Here is a 27,653-nt window from a genome sequence, read left to right on the forward strand (position 1 = left end):
AAACACCTACCAAAAAAAAAAAATTCACAATGTCCACATGACAATTTGCATGAGCCAAGACTATAAACTTAATACGTAATATAAAACATGGTTGATTTTATTCTGGACGCCAAGACAAGAAAGAGACAGCTATTCTGTTAAGACAGCTATCCTAACCACTTTACACCAAGTGATCGAGATGATGGGAGTGTACTGAAACTCTAGCAAGACTCACTTGATTTTCAAAATTTGTCTGCAACAGTGAAATCGCTTGAAAAGTTGTTTGGGGCAAGGCTGGCATTAACAAGCAGGAACTGAAAAAATGGCTCTGTTATGGGTCGGGTATAGCCTCATCAAGTCAGTCCAGTGTGCCAGAAGGTGCATTGGTGTCTGTTTTTGTTTGTCTAATCCTCTGGCAGCATATTTAGTTTCTGTGAAGCAACAGAAATCTGAATATTTCTTTGATGAAATTCTTTTACCGCCAAGACCCGACATTACCCATCTTGCGAACCCCTAGAGAATAAAATATTATTCATATTTAATCTTTACCCATGGAATACTTTCACTTCTGTGTTTTTTTAACATTGCACACTATGATTGTTCATCAATGCCTCATCAATATATTTTTTTTCATACTGCTTGTAACGAAAAAAACAAAAACAAAACTGATTTCTAGTGATCATCCAAACATTTGGTCCACTCCCTCAGACATATTTACCTAGCACTTGTAACACAAACCAGTAACGTTTGATTTCAGTGATCCATGTTATTGGCTTCCACTTGCTCTGACAGGCTATTAATCTTGGAGAGTTTTTTTGTCCGTTGCTGCTGGCTGCTATCAGTGGCTAAATTAGCAGTCTGGCTTTGTGTCCCCACTTTAGCATGAAATTGAGCATCATTGTTGTATTCATCATCTTTAAACTCCTTATCTGCTGCACAGCACAGGCTTTCAGAAACAGTTTTTCTCCAGGAAATCCATGATAAGGATTCCTCTGCCTCCTAAAAACAAAAACAAAACATTACTCTCTGGCTGCAGGAAATGGTCTCATGCATTGTTTCCTACTTGCAAAAGCCTGGAGCTAAGCCTTCATCCCTAAAGTGAATCCTTTTTAAATCCAAAAGAGAAAAAAAAAAACAGGTCAAGAGAGAACACAGAACAACAGATATATTTACCATGCTGATATCCCCTTTCTTCTCACCTCAAATGTCGACAAGGTGCCTATTTGCAGGACTGTAAAGGTATATTTTCATGGATGGAATACAGATGTGAAGGCACTGATACCACTGGTTACAATAGCACTTACTACATGTAAAGCACTTTCTATTGCATTGTTCTGATCAGAATTTCCTAATTAAAAGGTTTTATTAAATTTTGATGAGGTTTACAGCCTTTGAGGCATTTTTGTGGGCATTTATTTATCAGCCTTAAGCTGACAAATTTTCAATCAAGCTCCCTGTTCAGCAGAGGATTTTACTCTCAGCACCCTTTTCAATATGAATGTTAAGCGATAATCATAAGTGGAGGTATTGATTATTTCTCTCAGAGGCACCCTTGGGTGTAGTTTAATCTGAACCTAGATTAAACCCAGCCCCATCAGAAAGCTGATGGGCTCCAGGAGGGCTAGCATTAAACATGCTGCACTTCAAGTGCAGCTTCCACTCAGTTGGAGGAGAAGCAGAGAGCTTTGTGCAAGGACAAAATGGCCATAAATCTGTACATGGGTGAAAGCTGTTAAAAATGAATAAAGTCCCAGCTGATGACAGATAAGGCATTTCCAGACTATGACAGATAGGTTCCTGGAGAATCACCTATATACGCCAGCAAAATTCCATTCCGTCACTCAGATAAGAGACGAGTGATAGGAGATAGTGATCTGTGTCAACACACAAACTAAATTAAAAAAATGTGAAGACTTAAGATTTGATACTATCAGAGCACATAATGCAATTTATTCTGCTAACATTACACGTTTAACTTCAAAGGTTATGGATAAGAATGGAAAGGAAGTTGTTGATTAATAGTTGAGGGAAAAGCAATGTTATTCCCAAGGGTGGTGGTCACACAACAGGGGGTAGCACAGCGTTATAAGGAATCTTTGGAATATGCAACTTAACAAAACATCAGCACCATGTTAATCCTCTGAATAACATATTACCAATTTCCGGACTGACTTAAAGATTCCCTATGATGAAAAACTTGAACCATGTGTCGCTGCTTTTAGGAAGGCCTATGGAATATTTAAAAAGGGTAAAAGCTAACCCAGCCAACCAGCTACAATCTCTTCAGCTGGAAGACCCAGAGAGGTTCTAATCCATGCTAGGCTTGGATAGGCTATGCTATGCTGAAATCACGAAACTGTGCTGGACACTTGCCCTCCAGGACTGGAATTAAAGAATCCTGCCATAAAGCAACAACATCTTTATGCTATGTTTCAGCTCATTGCTCTTTTTTTAAACAAACATAAAATGTCTTCCTCAAGAATAAGGTGCAATATGTTCTATATATTTTAAAATAACTATTTTGAAATTCAAAAATCTGATTATTATTATTAGTAGTAATCCTTTAAACAAAACAATTGTAAAAAAAAAGTGTTCAGTACTTGTTTCTTGCCATTTTACTAGAAATTTTAAAAGCAGCGGCTGATCTTTGCAATTGAAGCAGCACAGGGGCTCATAATATCCAGATCCTGTTGTTTTCAAGGAACTGCCACAATCAATGAAAAATAGCCACTGGCTACAGCATATCAAAGCACAAACAAAGCAAGTGGTTGCAGGGATCTAGCAAGCTAGAATCCCAATTAGCCACGGATTAATGAAAATAAATCCCACCCATCTACACAGGGAAGGCCTATTTGGAAACTTTGCCTGCCTAAATGTGTTAATCAAGGGCCAGCGTAGGTCACACATTATATAAAGCTTTTACATATGCTAATGATTCTTAAAAGCAGAGGTTTACTGGAAGCAATCAGTAAACCAAAATAGTGGTCTTTCTAGAAGACAGACATGTGCTGGACAAAGGCAAAAGCTAGCCATTTTGGATCAATGGTTGCTGGTTTCTGTACGGGACTACGTTTTCTAACTCCACTATGAGGCCCAGTCTCAGCCTGTCGAATCAATACCAGTTTACGGCACACCATTTTGGAGAGCTGGCTGCAATGTGCAACAGAGCCCAGTTTTTGATTTCTATCTATGAGTCTACATAAGGAGCTATTGATTAACTCCACATCTCACTCTAGTCCTATGAATCCCTTTTACCCCCAGTCACCTGAAAATTGGGGTTTGTGACGCAAACACAAGAGACCTTAACAAGTTCATTTTCTTCTCTGCAGAACCTGTTTTTTTCTGCAGAACAGTGCAATGATATTAAAAGCACTGGGGGAGTGTTCTACGATATAGGACTGGTGAATCGTTCAGAACACATCGACTGTTCTTGCAGGGACATCAAAGGCAGGAAAAATGCATACAGAATATGGAGAACTCAACTTGTGTGGTTTTGATTGTTTTATAATTTACCTTTCTGCATGTCCATGTTGTCCACTGTCTTTTATGGACCCATCGAGTCCAGATTTGCTGCATTTAAAACTAGAGCTTTGTCAACAATAGTTGAATCTGACAGATATGGCTATAATGGTCAGTAGTGTGGGCTGTGCTGCAGGCTCCAGCCATGTGCTAGGTTGTATTACACAAGGCTGGGGGGTAAATCCACAGCTTTTGGGGTGAGGAAGGGTGAGGAAGGCTCAAACATTGCATTTCTCTATGCAAAGACATACAAAGTCAAACTCATATATAATGAGCATTTTATTTGTATCAGTGCAATCATGCTTTTTAAGCAGAACATTCATTTGATGTCTTAAAGTCGTTGCCCTTGACTCTAGTATCTACTATTTTTCTACAGTTTTTTTTAAAAGAGAGATGAGTGACAGATGAATAGATGAGTCATTTGCAATAAACATGGTTGGCATAAAATTAGTGTGGGCTTTCTTAGTGTGGTGTTAAGAAAGAAAAAAAATGACGACAGAACTAAACTACTGTATTACTGTACTTCTAAGGTGTAGAAGCAGAAGCATATAACTTTCTGTAGAACATCTTTATTTAAGTTGAAATCAGATATGGTCATCTACACATCCACAGGTTATTACACATCTATTTACATCATTCAAAATTCCCTCATGAATTAATTTGGGTTATACAAAGAAAAACATGGATGACAATGGATGACAATCCGCGGAAGACAAGCGTCCAGGCTTTTTTCTGTCCTGGCACCAAAGTGGTGGAATGAGCTGCCCCTGGGTGTCCGAACGGCCGAGTCGCTCGCTGTCTTCAAACGCAGACTGAAGACCCACCTCTTCCGAGAGTACTTGGACGAATAGTTCTATGGTCGCCTTATTGTATTGTGTTTAGCAATGTCTAAGCTTAGAGGTATCTTTTGAATTATTAGTCTATTCTAACTAGCGAAGGTTTTCTTGGGTAAATAGCAAAGCACTTTGTAAGTCGCTCTGGATAAGAGCGTCTGCTAAATGCCGTAAATGTAAATGTAAAATGTAATGACAACAGATTTTATTCAAAACTATACAATACATGAAGTTATGAAATATGAATTTTGTGAGAAGGACCACCCCCTCTATTTTCCAGGCCCCATAAATCCTCCACTCTTCTCTTAACTTCAGTGACAAACAATTTCACACGCAGCATCACCCTGTTTTCTCCCTTCGTCTATAGACCTGTGTCACTGTGTCTTCACATCTGGCTCTGAATGGTAGCTGGTTTTCAACCTTTCTCAAAAACTTTCGTTGAGATTTAGCATTGCTAACAGGAGGGCAGGCAGCATGTCTGTAAGTCTCTCCAACATTTATTGGATGATGTGCTGCATGCAGTGTTCATATCATATGACCTCAACTTTTTCCAGTGTGTTTCTGACAGCATTATGCTATTTTAATTCAATTATTTTGATTGGGCTATTACCTTTCCATGAATCAGATAAATCAATCATTGTTTTCTTAATTTACCAGCATTCTTATGGGAGTGTTGCATGCAGTATGTGTGAACAGCCTATTTTAATCAGTGTAGCACCCCATTAATCAGTATAATTAACTGAAATGAAATGTGGCTAATGTATATTTATTGTTTTTTGTTGGTCATGCATTAGTGGACCACTTTTGTGTCCAAACAGGAAAAGACATCACATTAAACCCATTTAAGATAAACATGTGTGAGATAAATGAGAACTGCAAATGTTTATTATAAATAGAATTAAAGTTAGAATCCCAATCATCCATGCCTGAAAAGTTTTATGCAGTGCAGGGTGATTTTATGATGATCTCATCCTATAACAGACAGATATAATAGACAGGGGATTTTACTTTTAGGGAAATGAGAACAAATACCAATTGGTAGTGTACAATATTGCAGAAGTGCTGATTTTTCAGATAGTTCATGATTGTTTATTGGGTATGTACTTCAGTACTTTTCAGACTTTAATCAACATTGATATAGTAAGAGGCAACAATAATAAAAGTAGTTGAAAGTAGAAAGTAGTTGAGTTTGAGATTTCTCCTGGACACCTCCAGCGACACATGGATCTATTGACTTCCATTTAACATAATTAAGAGCTGGCCCAAGACATATTTGCTGCTTAGGGCCCCAACGTCACCAGGGGGCCCCCAAGAGCACCAATCATCAAAAATACATATTTTAAAAATAACATTGAATAATAAAACAAAATGGTACTTATTAATTATTTAATAAATATTAATTTATGATAATATTCATTTATTTTGTATAGTTGCCACATATTACTAGATTTCTGCTGTTGGTTGCTGCCACTGTTGGGCAAATGCAGATATGTTCTGCTTGGGTTGTCAATAAAGGCCTGGGCCCTTCAGCGTATTGCACAATATCTCTCTCCCTATGAAATTATGAAGCGTCAGGTGCTGAGGTGGTGTTGTGGGGGTCCCAAATTAAAATCTTAGGGCTCCATAAAGGCTTGGGCCGGCCCTGATTTTTTGTATGGATGTTATTTTTATTTATTATAATATCAGTGTTTTACTGAGTAAATAAACACAAAGCAATTTTCTACAAAATAAGAACTGTAACTGATCTGACACCAAAGCAACACTTATTTACACCATATGCAAATGCAATAGCCTTACATAATAAAAGTGAATATGTAGTAATAAATTCTGATTAGGAAACATCTCTGTACAGTGTAGTTTCACATTTCACATTTTCAGCATTTATGGCTTGATGTCACATTTCCCACAGCTTTAAATTCACTATTGTTGTTTTTTAACAATTTTTTCTTCTTGTTGTTCAGTCATTTGTTGTGTAAAGCTGCTTTGTGACAACGTTCCTTGTGAAAAGCATTATAAATGAATATTAATTGAGTTGCAGTGTAAAGTAGGAGGTGATAGATAGGAAATATATAAAAGATCTTATAACACAAAAGCACTTTAATGCATTAGCACTTTAGCACATTATGCTAACAAGTTGGTAATAATGTGGTAAAATGTAGTTACCTAGTAGTACCTAAATGATGTTAAATGTGCATAAGTAATAAGTAAGCAATTGTTTATAAATATGTATTGGCCTTGTACAGTCAGCACATTTATACACATTTAACATCACTTAGGTACAACTACTTTCAATATAACCACATTATTATCAACTTGTTAGCGTAAGGTGCTAAAGTGCTAATGCATTAAAGTGCTTTTGTGTGATAAGATCACTGTAACTTTTATATGTTTCCTATCTATCACCTCCTACTTTACTCTGCCATTCAAAGTGCCATGTACCTAATTGTTATTACATGATAAGTAAGCAATTGTTTATAAATATGTATTGGCCTTGTACAGTCAGTTAGTTAGTAAATGTTGTGGTCAAAAAAGCAGGAGCTTAATGTTTTTCATTGTTGTGTACAATGTTTTTTACAGAATAATTAATCACATCAATCATCTTGAAATGCTTATGGAGTTTTAAATATTTTAAATATTATATTGTTTTATTGCATTATGGTTATTGCTCTCAGTTATGTTATCCTGTTAAAATGAATTTATCCCCTGCTTTGTTTCATATATGTTTTTTGTTTTGCCATATTCTGATGTATACATATAATTACAGTAAAACTAAATGGTATTGTAAAAAGTAGAGACATGGTTTTAGACTAAATCTTTTCTGAAATCACAGACAATTCAGAAAAAATATTACTTGAATATTTACAAGCTTAAAATGCTCACTTTCATGTTAGGAATGGAGTGCACAGGAGCTGACAAGAAAACCTTTCTGTATGTGTGTAACACACCGAGCTGTATATGGATTCCACAATGAGATGAGATGGCTGAAAGATGCAGTATTGGATCCAGTTTTTCATTTCCATTTCAAGATGGAAAAGTGACGCTATAATTAAAATTACGAATTAGCCAGTGCCAGGAAGTCATATTCCAAATGAGCTTGACAGAAGGTCTTTAATTTCATCACAACCTTTGCTCAAACAAACCAACTGTTTACAAGATAGCTAATTAATTCATCAGTCTTAATTACTGGCCACTTACAGTTCTGGGAAAACAATCAGTGATCCACACGGATCTACCTGGATCACCTCCTGCTCTGAAGAATTGAATGGCAGACGAGACAACAACTATAGCAAGAGGCCTCCAACCACAAAAACAGATAAGCAAGCAATTACACACACACATAGAGATAAACACATGCACCGGTGAGCTTACATTGTTATTCAGGTGATGGCCATGCTGTCTAAAGTTATTCCTTCACTCAGGAAGCCAGAGGAGAGCTGTAAATGTGGTCATTTAGTCCAAATGGACTGCCACACCAGTGCCCTGAATGAAGCTCTGAAAACAATGACTTAAAACTAACACATGCACATGCGTATCCACAAACACACAATAGGGAAAGGAATTGTATATATGGCCCTGGAAATTATGAGAAAGATTTAGATCATTAGTCTACACAAGACTGACAGGAAAGCCTTCACACAGTTCTTTAGCAAAACTGCATCACACATTTTCCCACAATCTGGCTCTAATGGCTTTCTAATCTCAGTGCTGAAATTGCCATAGCCACTGTGTTTCAACCCCTACCACTCTCTCTTTTTTGTTCTCTCTTCCTCCCAGTATCACTCATTTTTATGAGTTTTGGCCATCTGCAGTGGTTTTTTGTGGAGTGACCTGTATGCGATCCACTGCCAAGAACCAAGAACAACTTCTCAGCTCATCACAAGCATACAGATGGATGCCCCAAGCCAGTGCTGCTGCCATTAAATATGTGAAATGAAGCTTCAGTAAGAAAGAGAGCAACGAGATGACAAATGCCATTGCTTTTACTGACAGAGGAATCTTAGAAAGATTGAACGATGTTGCTGTTTCTGAAAAGAAAGAGAGGGAGAGGTGAAGACAGAGAATACGAGCTAAAAGATAAAGAGAGAGCAGTATGTAAATATGATCTAAAACCTGTCAAGAGGAAATGGAAGTTGGATCGTTCAATATTTTCTCAAATCTTGATCACGACAGAGACTTAGAAATTCGTTTTATTGTCATGGCTCTGCAGCTCCTGCCTGGCCTCTGTAATCTTTTTTGGCTTCTTTTTTTTTTATTTGGTCAGTAATAGCATCACATACTGTAAATATAATCCTTCTTTTTCTCATTGAAATATTTTCATGTTTAACTTGCTTCGCATGGGACGTTCTTGCATTTTCTGATTCAGTCAATGCAGTTTAGTTCAAACATGCTTTTTAGAAATGTCCAAACAAAGCCAGTTTACAGTGGGATCCAACCAGTTTTGAATCTTTTTTTATTATAACACATTAAAAACAAGTAAAACATTTAATGGTTGGTCCTTTCAACAATGTTTTTTTGGTAATGAGATGTTTGAGTGTGAAGAGGATTCTGAAAGTTACAGTGTTATTATTTAACTATTTTTGTTCGATTCCATGCTAATGACGACACGTTTTCAGCCACTCAGGTGAGAGCACTGATAAATAGTGTTAAGTAGTGTGGAGTTGTTTCACTGCTAATTCGAGGGGCATCATCAGATCAGCTGAGTGGTGGGAATCATAACAATGCACAAATCTAGACTTTAGATAGTCATGATAACTCACACATTTAATGACATTATAGGTGTGAATGAGCTACACAGTTTCACATGCCAGTGAATGTTCCCACCTCTCAGTTGAAGCCAAGGCTAGTGAAAAAAACTGTGAATTTTAGAATCTGCAGAACCACTGTAGTTGTTATTTACTTCATTTGAGTCAAACATCATCAGTGCCCAGTCAGGGTGAACCTGCTTAATGTCCAAGAACCTTTGTGTAACTCATGTGACCATGTGATTGAAAAGCATGATAATTATCTTACAGATCAGATCTTTTCACTATTGATCAGCCTTTTTAGGTACATTTAAGTGCACCTAAATACACGGTTAACGTGTTGTTTTGTCGTATTTAACATTATTGTAATTTAGGATATCACAGTTATTTAAGTATAATATGCACAGATGACCAAATGACCAAGTTCTTATCATTATCTATGGTTTTTTATTATTCCATTGGCTATTTTGTGTTATTATTTGTTTGTGTGCTTCTAGAACTGTCCTTTTAGGGTATTTCCAAACACTAAGTACACAGCCGACTAAAACTGTGGTACTGTTATATTATTCACTCAAGAGGTACTTGAAATAGACAGCTCAACCAGCAAAATGTAAATAATTTTGGACAACAGCCTCTCATTGCATGGTGATATAAAAATTGCTTGACTATAGACAGCGTCTCTGGTGTTCCAGCTGTTTCCAGTTAAGGGCAGGCCTTTGTCATGGTGGTTCATGAGTTATTCTTGACCATCTGAACCAATAAAGGCACAGAAAAGATACCAGCTGTAGTCTGCCATGATACTCTAAATACAGGTTTTGCTCATTATCGTCTTACTAACCTACTTCCTTTACAGGTCCTAGACCACACAATATTCTTAGACTTTTTTCCCTTTCATTCCTTCTGTCTCTGTGTTCCGTCCTGGTGCTGCCTGACCCCGCTCTCCACTACCCTGCTGCCTGCTGTGATGCTGTCCAGCTCTGGGTCTTCACACTGATTCATTCATGCCACACTAGATGCTGCATAGCTGAGCTGTGCATATGACTCCTTCACCTGCATGGACTTTCACATTAACACTTAGCATGTGTCCGCACTCACTCACATTCCCATACCTCATGGCTTGCTGTCACATTAGCCATAGCTCTTTATTATCTTACCCTTTCTGTTGACTTTTTTTTGTTATTAGTTATGGTAGCCGGTGTCGACCAGAGGAGGATGAATTTTTGGTCTTGGTTCCTCTCAGGGTTACTGCCTCTTGATCTGAGGTTTAAGACCCAACTGTTTAACCAAATGCAATGGTAAAATTTAACTTATCTAACAGGAAGACAGAGAGAGAGAGGGGGAGAGATTGTATCCAGTTGTATAGCCTTAGCTGCTCTTCCATCATTCTGAATAAACCTCAACATTATGTGACACGCATGTCATCCTCTGTGCCCAAGTATTACCCAGCAGAGGTAAGTAGTTTAGGTCCCCATTATTTTGTATGGTATAAGTACTTTGTTACTGTACATGAAAAGAGTTTTGAAGTATCTATACTTTAATTGAGTATTTCTGTCACATTCTGCTTACTTCACACTTTACTTTCAAACAGCTAATTGTGTGCACTGATATTAGTGAACCTGAATCTGTTAAAGCTTTGGTTTATGTAAAAAACTGAGCTAAGCTTCGTTTTGTAATCTCTTGATCTTTTCTTTTTATGATCTTTGTGAAACACATTTCTGCTGTATCATAATGTTTAACAAAAAGCTAAAAGTGTTCTTCAGCCTCTGCCTTTATGTAGCCCAGATTACTGTCAATACCTGTCCGGTTTAATCTAAAGTACAAGTAGAAGTATCAGAGTCTGCTCTGTCAAATACTCTGAGGAGACAAATCAGTTGGTGGTTCATACAGCAGTGTAGTTTGACATAAATAAGTGGCTGAATTTGGCAGCCAGGTAAAACTAAAATGTTTAACCTACTGTTTTCCCCACTGTTATACTCAGCTAGCTAACAGTGTTTAATATTGATTAATATTGCCAATCAGATTCACCAGTTCAATAGAGTTAAATCCTGTGAGGAAGAAATGTTGGGATTTTTGGTGGTCTGAGAAACAGATTTTTAAATCTGACTGGACAACACTGACAGAGCTGAACAAGCTTTCTGCATAAAACAGCAAATAAGTGGAAATCAACAATTAAATGGGAGTGGAGGGGTTGTTGATTTCAGATAGGTGGTGACAGTTTTATTTTGCTGGATTAAGAGGCTATGATTTGATGTAATTATGATGCCAAAGAAAGAATAAAACAGTACATTAGTAAATGTGTTAAAATGAAGGTCTATGTAAAAAGACTGTTTGTTAGTGTAAATCACATGATCGGTGTATCAGAGCTGATTATCAGATAGTACCTTTATATTCATCACCTGTGAACTGTATATAAAACTTAGTTATAGTATTTTCTAAATGGAACATTTGTTGGAATGGAATATCGGTTGGTGTGGCGCAACAGATAACACCACTACCTGCCGCTGAGTTACCACACCACGTGGGAGACCAGGGTTCGATTCCCGGTCTGGGTGACTATGCTGCGCTACACCAATAAGAGTCCTTGGGCAAGACTCCTAACACTACACTGACCCACCTCTGTAATACAACTGACCTTGTAAGTCAGTCTGTAAGTCGCTCTGGATAAGAGCGTCTGCTAAATGCCATAAATGTAAATGTAAATGTTTAGTGGAGTATGGGACTTGTGGTGTGTGTGTTGCAGTTTCAATGTCTTTCCTTTTTCTATTCCAGTTTAATAAAAAAACATGAATGATAATTGGTGAATGTCAGAATATTCATGAAAACTGCACAGGTGGGTTTTAAGAAGAGGATTCGGCTTAAGGATGGTTGGTGGAAAAAGGCTCATTGTTCTTAAAGGGAGTTCTTTGCCATCTTTAATTTCAGAGCAGAGTGAAATTGGTTCATTCACACTGACTGCTCTGTGCTCACATTTGGCTTTTAAGGCACAGGCATGAGGCCGGAGAGGTGAGGGTATATGATTTCTTTTATTTTTCTCGTCTCTTGCTCATCTTGCACATCGTTTTTTCCTTTCCTGTGGAAAACAAGGCACAGCTGCAGTCACAGTGGCAACTGAGCGAGGTGAAAATAGTCACACAGCATGGAGCTTTTCACTCTACTTCTAGCCCTCCCTAAGACTCCACTCTGCCTAAAAGGTTACACTCAGAATAATCAGGAAAACGCCTCACAATTCTGCTACAGAGCACAGGGCACAATCACTGTGAGAAGACAAAAAGGAAAAAACAACAATAGCCAGAGAAAAGAGTGCAAACGGTGCCGAACAATTCCAGAGCTGTTGGACTGGCGTGTGTGTGGAACATGTATCTACCCTTAAATGACCTAAACCACCATCCCTGCTTCCATCCCTCAAGTAAACAAAATGCAAGGCCAGGGTCAGGGTCAGGAGGAGGTCCAGAACTGCACTGCTGCCCTTCTTTACATAGCACAGCAAGTAAAGGAGCTACAGTCTTGGAGTAGAACTCATTCTTGTTTCATGTAAATTTGAATACAACTGAAATAACTTTGTTTTATTTAAAGTGAACATTATTTGATGTTCACTGGATGAGGCACTAAGTGCTTTTGAATTGATGTTGTCCTACCCCATTCTTTCAGTATGTTTTAGAGAAGCTTGGGATGTAATACATTGTAAGAGGCCGTCCCACTTTGCAGAAGAACAAGGCCTTGTTGTGCATTCACATCACAGTGTAGCATTGTTAACATCTGCAGACACAACTATTCCCCAAATACAGTCTTTCATTGTCAGGGTTTATTTAGAATATGATTACAGTAACAGCTCTGAGATACATACAGCACTAGAGCTGAAGAGGGGCCATGCTTGGTGTGCTTGTGAACCTGTACTTAGTATCTGCTGAAACATAGTGATACAAGTCTTGCTGAGATTTTGCACTTATGTGTGTGTGTAAGAGTATGTTTGCCCATGTATGGGTACCTTCCATAGATATATCGAAGCCATTCAGTTTATGATAGAACATTGACATTTTTGTCCTTTGTCCTCCAGCGGAGATTTCTTCACTATTGTTAGACTATTGTTATGATTGAAATACATACTATTGAAAAAAATCTTTGAGAATGTCAAAGAACATTTCAATATAGGGAGATTTTATTCCAAACCAGCAATTATTTCAATCTTTTGGCCCATTCACACAATGCTATTCTTCCCTAACTGAAAGGATTGCTTAACAGGGTTCAGGTTAAATCATTGACTGGACCAGTCAAAAAATATTTTGTCCCTAATAAAAAAAACCCCATAAAAAGCTTGTTTTTAGGTGATTGTCAAGGTAAAACACAAGCATTCAGTTAAATCTGAGCGCCTGTTTACATTTTGCAATTACATACATTATGTAAGGCTAAGGTGGTCCCGATTTCGATCAACCCTATGAAATGCCAGGTCTAAACACTCCTGAGATCCCAAGATCAATTGGATCACTCAAACCATGTTTGAAGTGGTGGTCACTAATCACATTTTTAGCATTTTCCATATTTGCACTGAATTAAGCAAAGGGAAATTTGTCTGTTAATTGAGAGGAGGGAATGCAAAATGGAGGAAGCATGAGGCTGGAGTGTCTCCTTGTACTGTAGGCCAATGAAAGTGTCCAATCAAAACTTGTCAATTTGCATCATAACAGGTGGATGGATTTGAAAGGATATCACAAACAATAGCCAGGAAATCGTCTACACCAGGAGCTGGATGCCATGCCAGTGAAAATAAAGCATCTGAAACTTCACTGATTGAAACCACCTCCAAAGAGTCAACTTGGCCTTCCAGCTGGGTGTAAGCGGGCTTATCGCCAAACACTCATCATAAAACGGACATGTCGTCCTTTTATAAAAAGCAAAGGACGGATGGCATGTCTGTTTTACAATGAATTAGAGCGAGTGTTTGGTGATAAGCCTGCTTACACCCAGCTGTTTCATGCAGTTTCTTGAGTTAGGAACATGCCAGTAAAGATCACAAATGACATAAAATGAGTTGCTTATTATCAAGTGATACTTGATAAATTGGTAATCATAATAACCAGATGTTAAAAAGAAACAAATTATTATGTGTTCATGTAGTCATAGCATGTAGTGATATTTGTCCCTGGTCTGTGAGAAGGGGGCAGGTTTACCAAATAAAAAGGCGAGTCTGGCTCCACCTCTGGTCTCTACTGCACAGACTATGGCTTAATTTAATAAGAACGGATGGAAATTGAACCATGGCATCCATGTTTTGTACAGTCATTGTTCTGTAGCATTAAAGCACAAGTTATCATTTATCTAGGTAGGTACTAATTTGATTAACAACTCTGTTAATTTACAAACAAGGCTCAACAAGGCTAACAGGTTTGTTGCTGTGTGTGCTTTTACAGACTGAAGACTCCACCGCTTCACTGCCTACTGACTCGGAGCTGTCAGGAAACACTAATGCAATGTCTCACTATCTGACATACCTAGGAAATCTGCCACAACCAGCAAAGAAGGTATTTCATTTTAACTTGAAAAGGTGTCAGAAAGTTATTTTAATTTCCTTTATATGTGGCAATTGCTCCTCCACCTGCAGCCTGTAAGTCACATGTTTGCACATAACCCTTCTCCACAGTACCCACCAGGGCCACCAGTACACCCTGCTCCCTCGGCTCAATAAGGTGCCTCTCCTGATCCACGTTTTAAAGCACAAAGCAGTGTTTATCAGTAGCCTTGCCCTTCATCTCATCTCTTTTATTCAGATGATCAGGGAGGCCAAGCAGATAATTCATACCCCCTTACCAGCCTGTAGTCACATTCTGAGCTCACGGTTATGTTCTTGTATAGACTTAGTTTCTATGTGTTTTTTACTGTGACATTTGCACTTTTGTATTTACACAGCATAGCCATTAAGCTGTTCATAACTTAAAGAGTCAATGTTAAATGTTGGACTACTGCTGGCTCTAGTTTTGATAGCTCATGTTTTTAAAGATGAGACAAGTAACAGTGTAATATGTATTGTGGTTTGTTTCTGTTAATGGTACTATTTCCATGGCTGCTAATGTATAATGTATATAAGGGTGTATAAAGGTATGAAGTAAGAATGTAAGCTACTTCCTTACTGAAAAACATTTACATTTACACTGCTGTTGTTTACATAGCATGTCAGTTGATATGATTATACCTTCTTATACCTATGTTTGACTATAGCTGGCTCTGTTTTGTTTCCCTTACATTATTAATGAGCATGAAATCAATCAGTATGTCATGTCATAACGAGTATTCCGATTTCCAGAAATGCAACTTCCACATTCCATTAAGGATGTGCTTTATTAACCGTGACAGTCTTAGATGTTGCTTACTGCTCAACTGTCTGTTCAGAAAATGCTCTGTGAGGTTCCAGTCTAACGCTGTGAGGTTCTGTAACCCTCAGAAGATACTGGGATATCTGGTTTCTGGGAGTGTGGCTGGCTCCTCATGCACCTCTAGGCAATCATCATCAAAGTGCTCACCTTGCATTGATTGTTGGCACCTTGGAGATGTGAACCTCCATCTTTCTAAACAGACATCTCCACTTTTCTTTCAATCTTCCTGAAGCACACTCTACTGTCCCGTTTGTGCCCAGTGGAGATGGCAATTGCAGCATTTCTGCTCTGTTGTAAGGTTCCCTGTGTCTGTGTAGCATTTCATTAGGCAAGTCCTCAGAGGTTATGCAGGGTCTCCTAAAACCAAAACCAGCATACTACAGGTATCTATAGTCTGATGAAGTAAGACCATTTTTAGCATTTATATATTTTATTCCCATTTTTCATCTGTATATATTTTATGTCTGTTAAATTTTATTTAGTTTTTGTTTTGAATCTTGATATTTTATGCATTCCACCATTATTATTATTATTATTATTATTATTTTATTTTATTTTTGTATTTTTTTAAGCATTTTACTACTAATAGAGGGTATGCACATGACCTCAAATGGGGCAGTGTTTGTGTTCAGTGTGAATGCTTTTAACACAAAAATTACAAAGAGCTGTTCTGCGGTTGACTGTGCAAACAGATTCAGCAGGAATTCAGAGCTCTCCTTTTTACAGAAGAGAAGAGAAACTAATGGATTGCTGCAATTCACCAAAACAACTGGAATCCAGGCACTGAAACATGTGGGAGCTCACTCAGTGGTGTCTCACTCATGTTCTGAAAACAAGTGGAGAAAAAAACAAGTCTACTGTAGTTGCAAACATAGTAACATGCTAAGGTCAAGTAAGAGGGAAATCAAGCAAACCTCTACTGAGTCAACACTCCTTAGACCTTTCACTCAACTTTGTGCTTTCAGATATAAGGGAGATTTGTTTTTATTCTTTAAACGGGTGTGATTTGATCCTTAGTAAGCTGGACATTCCTGGCCATATATCACTGTACATGAGCCGTTGGTTCTTTAGTAATTTGGATTGATGGTTGTCGAGTCCAGCTGTCTTTAACTTAAACAGATCATCGTTTATTTCATTCCTAGTTTTCCCTGATAAACACAGCCATGATTTGCCACTCTTAATGACTAATAGAGGATGGATTCTAACCATTTGACTGTTTCTGACAAACTTTGATTTGATTTGAAAAAGTACATAAAACAACATATTTAGCAATAATTTTATTGCTGGTATCAATAATAATAATAACCAATTGTGATGGTGAAAGTTTATGATGTGGGAGGGAGTGTCAGGGAGTGGGTCAGTCACGAAAGCTGCTAATATTGGTGAAACTGAAAGACAAGTATTAATGCAAGTATTTATCACACAGTGTATGTGTGTGTGTGCAGTAGTGTGTGAAACTATCCACGGTTCCACTGTGTTGTGGAAACCCCTAGCATTCCTCAAAATTGTTCATGCCTGCCCTTTCAGTTTAATATACAGATGAACAAGTGCCCTCAGTGCTCAACACACATCCCAGACACACACGGACACAGCTGCTTTACTAAATCCAAAAAGCAGAGGCGATTTTTAAAATGGCAACAACCAGTCAGGGAGGCCAATAGGCAATCAGAAAATTCTATTAGAAATAAATACAGCATTAAAAATTGACTTAGAAAGCCCTGGGTACTATCTTCAGGCTCTTGCTGAGTGCTCTGTGCCCTAATACTGGTGTTATTACATAAAGTGTACCATGTTTTGTATCCAGAAACTGTTTTACATGGATAGGACAAAACTCATGATTTTAATTTAACACAAATGTTAGTTTGACACTGGCAAATTCCCTGTGAGCAAAACATTACATGTATTTGTACTGAACCGTCATGGTGCAGACATCATAGTTCTGTACATTGAGTAGCATGGAGCACACATGGTTCGAACTATTAGGGTAAATACAATCATTTCACAAGTGCTTCCCCCTCCTCCTTTTCTTTGGTCCCCCCCCCACTCCATGATCTGAGCTTGAAATCTGTGGGTTTATGTGGGTCAACTAGGATACTGAATTTATGTTAGCAACATTATAATGAAACTCATGAAGCTGTTATTTCCACCAGGTTTATCTTTTATATACGTTTTTTTTTTTAAAGAATGACAGGAATTCTGTGTCGGAAAAAACAAACATACCCCACCCCTCCTGGTCCCGAGTCCAGAACAAGCTCTGGAGAGGTAGTGGTTCTGACCACTGCAGAAATAACAGGGGCCAGGCTTATAATACACTAGTCACACTGGGGATGAATTTAAGTAAAGGGGTAAGCTTAATTAAGCTAAAAAATGTTTAGCTTTAATGTTTGCTTTTTTCTCTAGAATCTTATCAGTGGGTGATGTTTCATGTTAACCCCTCTGGCAGCGTTAAGGTTAAGCTGGTGCATTCTTCTATTATGGCTGTCTATAACACATCTACATCCTGTATCTATGAGAATGTTTTCGATCGGTTCACCAGGTCGGTTCACTGTCTTTTAGTGTTATCTAAGTCACAATTACAGATAAACGCAATCTAAACTAATAACTAAAAGGTGTTTCAATTAAGAAGAAGAGGTTTGAAGTGTAGTGTTTTACAGATGCTCTGGCCATTAAGTAAATGCACACAAAGTCTAGTTACTGGCAAATCTGTTCTTCTCGGGAAAGATTGGTTAGTGTGAATCATGCTGTGATGCAAACTTTCAGAAGATTTCAGAAAACGTGTTAAAAAGACATATGAACCTGGAAAAAGCTACAAACGCATTGCTAAAGACTTGGGTCTATATCTATAGATGTTAGACAAATTGTCTACAAATTGTCTAAAAAAATCAGAACTGTTGCTTCTCTCTGTAGAAGTGGGCGTCCTGTTAAGATTACTTCAGGAGCACAATGGGACATCCTGAAAGAGGTGAGAATGGTAACAAAGGTAATCCAGAGGTAACAGCAAAAGACCTACAGAAGACTACAAACTAGAAAACACGAGAACAAGAATAGTGTGTAATGTAAGAATACAACAGAGGAGGTTACTGCTGTCCAAAAAAAAAAAAAAAAAAAAAAAACAGTGGCCAGTCTCAAGTTTGAGTGCATCTTGGAAAATGTTCTATTGACACTATGTTTGGAGGAAACCCAATACCAAAGCCAAAACCTAATCCAAACTGTAAAGCATGGTGTTGGTGTGCACACTAACCCATCTTTTTTGAGAAGAAGTGAAGTAAGTTCTGTCAGTTCTTTTGGCACAAGCAGTCTGAAGTTCTGGAATGTGGCCGTCACTCAGCAACTCAGCTTTATCATCATCATGCTTTTTTTTTTATAAATTAGTGACACTTTTTGACTGTGATTATTGTTTTCACTGAATCTGACTGATATATAATTTTTGAAATGATTATATTATAGATATAAATAATATGCAGCATTTAGCTTATCTCACAGCATGAAGCTGATATTCCCTATTAAAAAAAGCACTGCAGTTACATTCTGGAGGCTGTGGCTGGTGGCTGAAAATTCTAGTTAGAAGTTAAATCTGAACTGAATTTTATGTCAGAAATGTTCTCTTGAAATGTTCTCTTGAGAGGCAAAGCAAATCTTTTCTGTGCTGTTTTAGCAAATAACGAGTGATTAAAGCTGATTGTTGCATTACGTTCGAACACTCCAATCTGACCAGTAGGACTCTATCAACCAGGGACCAGCCACGGTAAATCTCACAGCTGGAACCATATTGCTAAAGGGTTAATTGGCAAAGCACTTATGAAAGCCACATTTCCAATATAATCAATTTATTAGACATTTCAGTATAAATTATACCTGTTACCCAAATTATACAGATTGTTTCCTAGTACTTTATAATTTCTACCACACATTTACCTGAGTAATACTTCAGTTTTGGGCCTGTAAAAAAATGTTAGCAATTATGTTTTTCCCCCCCAAGAACGATATGAGAAAATAAACAGTTGTAATCCTATGTGATTTATCCAACAAGGAGCATATATCCTTGAATTCAGTTGAGCAGTCTGTTGTAGTCTGTGATTGCTGAAGCCCCACAGATTATGTTTTAAGGCTAGAAGAAGATTTCATTGGCAAAGAACAGGCTTCAAGGGGCATATTTGATAGACAGACTATTATAATCATTAGATGTGTCATATAGCTAGCGCTGGGTTTCTTAAAATAAAACAGATTAGTCTATGTATAGTTGTTCTCAGAGTTCAGATTTCATTTTGTGTATTTAGACGTACCTTCTTTCTTTTCCCAAGATGATACAAGCTAAAAGTGACCCTTTTCAAGTGGTATAAATTAGTGCAGTGTAATGTTATTAGGTCTTAATTGGTGACAGATAAAGGTGTCTGCTCTATGCAAATAAATACAGAGGACTGGCAATCTAAATGGCCTATACCCCCCTCCCTCAAAGCAAGGCTAGGCCGAGAGAGTTTGCAGCGCTCAGAGTTGGTAACATGGGCTGAATGCCGCAGGCTGATGTTCACTCTACTGGAAGGTGTAATCTTATAAAACAGATTTCAAATATAATCATGTGGGGTCTTCAGCTTGTCCCTGTAGCTCAATTTAGGTTCACCTTGCCCTCCAAAACCATATCCTAAAAGCAGGGGCCTTTATGTCATACCATCTTCACATCACAGCTTCTGGGCATGCTTTTTCTAGGATGCAGCAGTGAATCGCATGGAGAGGCTCAAAGTAATAGGCATCTTACATTTAATCCAATGTCACTGGTATATATGATCGAAAAAGGACATATGACCAAATCAAATAATAGTACAATGTTTAGTGGACGCAAAAAGGATATGTAAGCTTTAAAGGCTTTTATCAGTTTATCAGTATTACTCATCAATAATCTTACAGTCCTTTTTAGAATAAGCTTGCCAAGGTTGCCAGCAATTCATAAGACGTCACAAGATGTTTTAATTTTCATCTACAATAGTTTCAGACATGTTTGGCACCAAAATACATTCAAAGCAGCCCGAAAATAATGCACCCCAATAATTGATCATTTCCACTCATAACTGCATTGTCAAACTTTCAAATTCTGAAAAGAACCAGCGATTTAAACACACACATGCGGAAAACGGCAAGTTTCTGGTTGCCATACTAACAATTGCATCTTAAAATTCTCACTGTTTCCACGATGTTCATTTCCATGACTTTGCTTGTGCTTGACTCTAAGATTAGAGGGACAGTTCCCCCACAGCTTTAGTTTTTTTAAAGGGCCAATGGAACCCTCCCATAGTTGACTCCTATGCTGTTTTTCCAAGAAGGCAGCTGAAACTGCAGCCCAGTGATTAAAGATGTGTCCTCTACCATTACACCAGTTATCCAGCTCAAGCCTTAACATCTAAATCAAATTTAGCAAGGCAATTTTTGAATGTCTTGGGATTCAACATCCTACGTTAAGACCTGCTACTTTTTTTTAAAATGAGGTGCTCCTCTCAACAGCAGTTAATGAAGGAGTATGAAGAGTAATATTAATGAAGAGTAATATTTCCAGTAGTTTATAGCCATATTTGGATTAGTTATAAGGGGACATAGTTTATATGGGGACATCTGTAATAAAACTTTTACATGTCTCCTCCGTGATATAACTCCTCAGTACACATAAACCACTATGTTCACTTTAAGCTGGGTCCTTCATTTTGTGTCCCTGAATAAATCTTGTAATGTCATCCCTGATAACACACATATAGCACACATATGTTTCTTTTTCACTACTATTTATTATTTTATTAAATCACCAAACATTAGGCACAAACATGATATATATATATATATATATATATATATATATATATATATATATATGTATATATATTGCTCTTTCTCTCTCTCTCTCTCTCTCTTTCTCAATCTATATATATATATATATATATATATATATATATATATATATATATATAGAGAGAGAGAGAGAGAGAAAGAGAGAGAGAGAGAGAGATAGATAGATAGATAGATAGATAGATAGATAGATAGATAGATATAGATCGTTATTCAAGAGAGAGTGTGTAAAGTAACAAAAAAAGTACTTTTGGCTCAATACCAGACTTTTGGTATTCTGTACAATAAATTAAAATTCTACAATTCTCAATACCAATTAATAAATAAAAATGATCTAAATAAATAAACATATTTCAGCATGAACACTTATTTGAATATCCCACAGATTTATTTTCAGAAGCAAGAGTGGGATGAAGTCTTTGGTTAAAAAAGTGTTATCTTCTAATTCTGTGCCAAAAAATCCAAAATGCTGTAGCTGCCTGAAATATAAAGTAAAAACATTATGCAAATGTAATAAACAACAAGACATATTAATATTACAAAAACAAGCACGTAGCCGTAAAGTATGTAAAGGAAACAATACAACGTAACTATATCAACCTTTTATAGAACAGTATGTCAACAGTGGTGCCCAGCCTGGGCATTAAAACCAAACTGGTTGTTGTTGATTAGAACAAGCCCCACAGCTCAATGCTGGAGGGCTTTATACCCCTCTAGCCCTCACCTGGCATCAGGCATAGTGCCAATAGCTTCATGTTTATCTGCTCCAGAGAATCCTAATCTATTGGTAGTACTTCTCTACAGGGACTAGATAAGATGTGCGTGTGCCAACAATTCATTACAAAGGGTATCCTCAAACATTTGGACATATAGTGTAGGAAAAAGAGCAATATGTAGCGTGGAGGTTAAATGTGACCTGTATGTTTGCAGCAAGAGCAGACAGCAAGGATGGTAGCCTGTAGCCTTCTTCTTCTTCACTCTCTCTCTCTCTCTCTGAAGCTGACCTTGAGTCTGTCCTCTACTCCCCTAGCCTTGCTTTCAAAGAACCCGCTTTCTGTATGCTAATGGGCACTGTGGCAAGGAAATAAAACAAATGTTGCTGCTTTTCTCTCTGTTCTTTTCTTCTGCATTTCTAAAGTTGATCTTTCTCACTTGGCTGTGGAGCATCAAGAAGCATATATTCATTATCTGTCATCATATTCATTTCTATGCTAATGAGAACCATGCCTGCTGAAAATCTGTTTCAGTTCCTCAAATCAAAATAAGTGGCAATCAGGTTTTGTTTGTCTTGGGGTTTCTTTTGAAATGAGTGAAGACATTTCCAACATCCACTGATTTGTGCAAGCTGCATTCAATAAATCACACTGCATAACAGCCAAAAAAAAAGAGAAAGATGCAGTAATAATCGTATACCGAGTTGTGCAACAAGACAGAAGACTTTATGGAAAGAAACAGGAATCTGTCCATTTCTAAAGACAAGAAAACAGATCCACAGTGAACTAAGACGATAACTACTGGAACATGTACAGTGCTATGAAAAAGTATTTGCCCCTTTCCTATTTCTGCTAGTATTCCATGTTTCTCACATTTAAATGCTTCACATCATCTAACTAATTTTATTATAAGATAAAGAAAATAGAAGTACACACAATGTGTCTTTTAACCCCTTAAACCAGAAAGGCTTATTACATAAAGACGTATTACTCAGTAACTACAGGGACTTTACTGTACAAACTAATGGGGCTATTCTCTGGTAATAGAAGTTTGTAATAACACTTTTAGACCACTGGCAGGCCATTTCCATAACTTTGCCCCACGCTTTCTCGCAGAATTGTTTTAATTCAGCTACATTGGAAGGTTTTTGAGCATGAATGTCTTGCCACAGCATTCCAATTGTATTTAAGTCAGGACTTTGACCTGGCCCTTCCACAACCTTAATTTAGTTGATTTTATGTTTAAATGTGAACGAAAGACAAACTTGGGATACTTTTGCACAGCACTGTAATGGCTCATTTAGACCATTTATACAGACACTGGTTAGGCATCCAGACTCATATTTAAAAGTAAATTGGACATGTTGACATGGTCCCAGACTGACAGATTTGTAAGTGGTAAGTGTTTAATAGACACCTGTCAGCTGAATGTTTTGTTGATGTGGATGATTGTACTCTTCATACATAACATTGAACATTGATTATCAACTATGCATAATGTTTCTGTTATAATGACAGCATGCGCCTCTAAAATGGTAAAGTTATAGAATGACAGTGATGTATAGATATGCATCTGAAAATAACGATATACAACTTTCAGTCCTTAAGTCAATTGTTGCAAACTGTTATTTGTGTCATTTCATAGTCATGTTTTACATTAGGTAGACATAAACATTTGCTTGTTTTAAAAGGAACATACAATCCCCAACAGGTGGTCACATCTCCAGTTCTGGATAGTTCCACAGTTATTTAACAACATGTTTTATGGCCGTTTTTGTTCCCGAGCTGGTCGTTATGGTTGTACACAGGACGTGTATTAACAGATGTCTGTTGTGGGGAAATGGGGTAATTATGTATTTAAGGAACACATGCACACATAATCTGAGAGAGAGACAGATGCATGGCAGAGGAATGAGGTGCATGCAGGAAAGACCTTCTCTCTTCCAGGTCAAGAGCTAGACTCTGACCTGTTCTTTTTTCTGATCTCAAGATATTGGCATTATCATCAATAAACCATCATTTATCATCCAGGATGACTCGCCGTACTTTTGTATGGCTGTGAAAAAAAAAAAAAACAATAGACACACTGGATTCAGTCCATAATGCTGAATAATAATCTACACACACTGTAAATGAGTGTATTCATACTAACCCCCCACAGCACGAACGTCACAGGGTTGTGCAACAACAATCTAGCCTTTATTTTTTTGTTTTTAAATTATAAAATCATTTTGGTTCGGATGAGGACAGCGGATTGGATGGTGTGGGAGCCCAGTTGTTGGATTACTGTGTGGAAAGACATTGTCAGCTCAAAATAAATGAAAAGAAACCGAATGAACTCAGCTGTGCCTTTTGTGCACAGCTACACCCTTACTTCAGGGTTTGCTTTCTAAAAAGCATCAGTGAACCACATGGAGGGTGTGATCCTGTGTTACTGGTATACTAACAAGGGAGCTGAAGCTGCAACCCTGCGACTACAAATGTATCTTTTAACACTGCAGTACTACCACAGACCACAAAGTTTCTGTGTTTTTTTTTGTTTTTTCTTTTTTGGATGGAGATACAGGCAAGCTAACATCAAGAGAAATGTACACATACCAGCAACTGATTATCTTAAAGCCTTCCACTGTTACCTGTGAAGAATTTCCGCACCCCACCACCTCCAATGTTTTGAGCTTCTGTTATTAACCTATTCAATATAAAATGTTCACACAGTGTCAAAAGCAACTGACATTTTCAAATGAGGACAAGGTTTGAGATATGACAGCAGCAATATAAATATATATGCATAATTAAATAATTAAAATCTTATGTGTGTGTCTGCGCATGTGCAAGCATGCGATTGCCCATGTGCGTCAAGATCTGCGGCCCTACCTTCCTAGCTGTCAAGAAAACATATAGACGTCCTCACTGACATCTACATTAAATCCCAGTGACAATAAAGTGCAAGTCATGACCTCCTATTTAAGGCCTCAGTATGGATCGTAAAGCTTCATCTCAGGAGCCATGGGCCTACATGCAATTATTAGAATATAAATCCATGGTTGTTATATCAGAAGTTATAATGACATTGAATCACTGGGGTCAGAATTAATGGTTGTGAGTCATAGATTATAATCAAGTGCAGAGGGACTATACGAAATTCCTGTACATCGAGTATGTGTGTGTGTGAGAGTGTGTTTAGGAGGGAAAAGGGGTGGTTGATTACAGCAGAATGTGTTCTGTCCACTGCCCACAGGCTGAAGCAGCACCTTGCCAGGCAGCTCAGTGTAAAGCTTGATATTTTCCCAGCATGGGAAGGGCCAGCACACACTCGCTCCCCCACCCCCCCCCCCCCCCCCCATTCCTACCCCAACACACCACCACCTCCCCCCTCCCCATAATTATTTCAGCAGCACTTGCACTCCTCAAATTGAAAGAATGAATATCAGCCTATATTTCCTCTGAATCACGTCGTTTAAGAGGCTTTTTATATGTTTAATAAAGCGCGGCCGCCACCCTCTGTCACTAAGGAGCGAGTCATTTCCTGGGGAGGGAGGAACATCTGTTCCCAATTGAGGGGTTTGCTGACGAGAAATAATGCCTTTTTTCATATTATAATTTAGGACAGAATAGACTTAAATGGTGCAGCGGCAGTGGCGCCAGCTAAAGGAATAGTAGCACTGGTGATGAGACTTCAAACACCGAAGCAGAGGGTAGACACGGCTGGTTTTCTTTCTAAATAAGCATTCGTTCTCAACGTCAGAAGCTCTTTATCAGTTATTTGCCCACCTGTTCCCACCAGGTTCTGACTGTGTCCTTTAGTGATGCATCACTGGCAGAGTTGCGGCCTGCAATCAGTGTTGCGGTGGCTAAACACAGCAGTCTGTCTCTGCCGCACTCTACGCTCTGTTATTATTACTGCATAGCAGTAATGTCACTGATAAAGGGTACTTGTGGCTGGGCTGTCATCACTTGCTCATGAGCTGCTGCTGTCAACATATGCCCATGGTATTTATTTATTTATTTACCTCCACCCACCCCCTCTCTATATTTAGTTGAGTAGCCAAGCAGCTGCACTGCACCGCACTCCGTCTCTTTATACATTTTAGCTTTGATGGCTTTGAATGGCTTTTAACGGCAGTTTTTTTTACCTCCTGCCCAAGCTATTCTGAGCCGAGATCTCCTCGCGCACCTGCAGCCAGAGCCGGAACATAAATCTGAGCCACATAAAACACATTCTTATGAGAGGCAATCATTTGGAGATGGTCAGTGGCCCACGCTTTCTACTGCCCACAACCGCACATCGACACGCACACACACACACACACACACACTCACATACCACTCTCTCTCTCTCTTCTGTTCTCTGTGCTTCAGTTGCCACCTAAATTACTGCGGGCTCTGCAGCAGAAGCTAAACTACACCTACAGGCTTGACTGCAAAGGTCAACAAGCTGCTTAAAATGAGGAATAGCATAGGACAGTCCAGAGTAATCTACTCTCCTATCTCTTCTGTCTCTCTCTCTCTCTCTCTCTCTGCATTCTTTTGCTTTGCACCTTTGGAGGATATAGTGATGTTCTTAGTGCTTTCGACAATCCAAAAGAATAGACTCTGTGAGTCCACTGGACTGTGAACGTTCCCTGTCTCTATGAGCTCCCTATGTGCTCTCTTTATGCTCCACCGTTATTCGCCTCATATTTCTGTTCACCCACTAAACTCAAATTTGCTTTCTTTCCCTCTCCTTTTGTATTTTTTATTTTTTTGTCTTTACCCGGTGTCTGTTTGCATGGAAGGGAAACTGTGAGGTGAATATCAAACAGTCATCCTCCCAGCTCTAGCGCTGAGCTTCTTTCACAAATAATAGGAACAAAATATACAAATGGCATTGATTTGTTATTCCCTTTTATATATTCTGTTCCTCCTCTCCCTCACTCTCCACAGTTGCAGCATGCATATGCACTCCATAGCCAACCATACTCTCTCTTCCACTGTCTGTCTCTCTCTCGCTCTCTCTGTCACACACACACATACACACACTTACATAAACCCAGGTTAAAGAAAGTCACTCCCATCAAACAGAGGACCAAAAAGCTGCAGATGACATTTTAGAAAATGTAAGCAACGAGAAATTAGTGGGAGAAAGTCACGAATGTGTCTAAATAATTTATTAGCGCGAGAGGCCCTGCCACACGGGGGAAAGAAGCCTAGTGATTTGAGCTGCAGAAAGTACAGAATGATGTTGCCCCCTAGTGTAGGCATGGCCATCTGCAGGTCACAGGCGTAGACTATACTGTGGTCAGGCTGTTAACACCACTGATGCCAACCGCTTCACAGATCTTGGACATGAGTTCACAGTGAATATAAACACGGCGCGTTGCTTTCTGGCCTCAGGACCCAAAGTCACGAATGCTGCACGCTAAGAGAGAGAAAGAAGGGTTCTCTGAGTGCAAGAGCAAGAAGAACACTCTGTTCTGCTCACGTTTTGGTGCCAAGATGATGAGAGAATAGCAACAGCTTTCCACACACGTATCCCAGCTTCCATCCCCTGAGGAAATTTGTGACAGCCATGTGAGATCATGAGTGTGCACCTAATTCCCTACGTCCATCTGCTTTAACAGATTGCATCAAATGTGAATGCAGGTGGACTGCTCTGCCTTTCACTCTCACCTCTTCTCTCACGACCCCTCTCCC

The sequence above is a fragment of the Salminus brasiliensis genome, chromosome 5, assembly GCF_030463535.1.
Source record: "Salminus brasiliensis chromosome 5, fSalBra1.hap2, whole genome shotgun sequence".
NCBI lineage: Eukaryota > Metazoa > Chordata > Actinopteri > Characiformes > Bryconidae > Salminus > Salminus brasiliensis.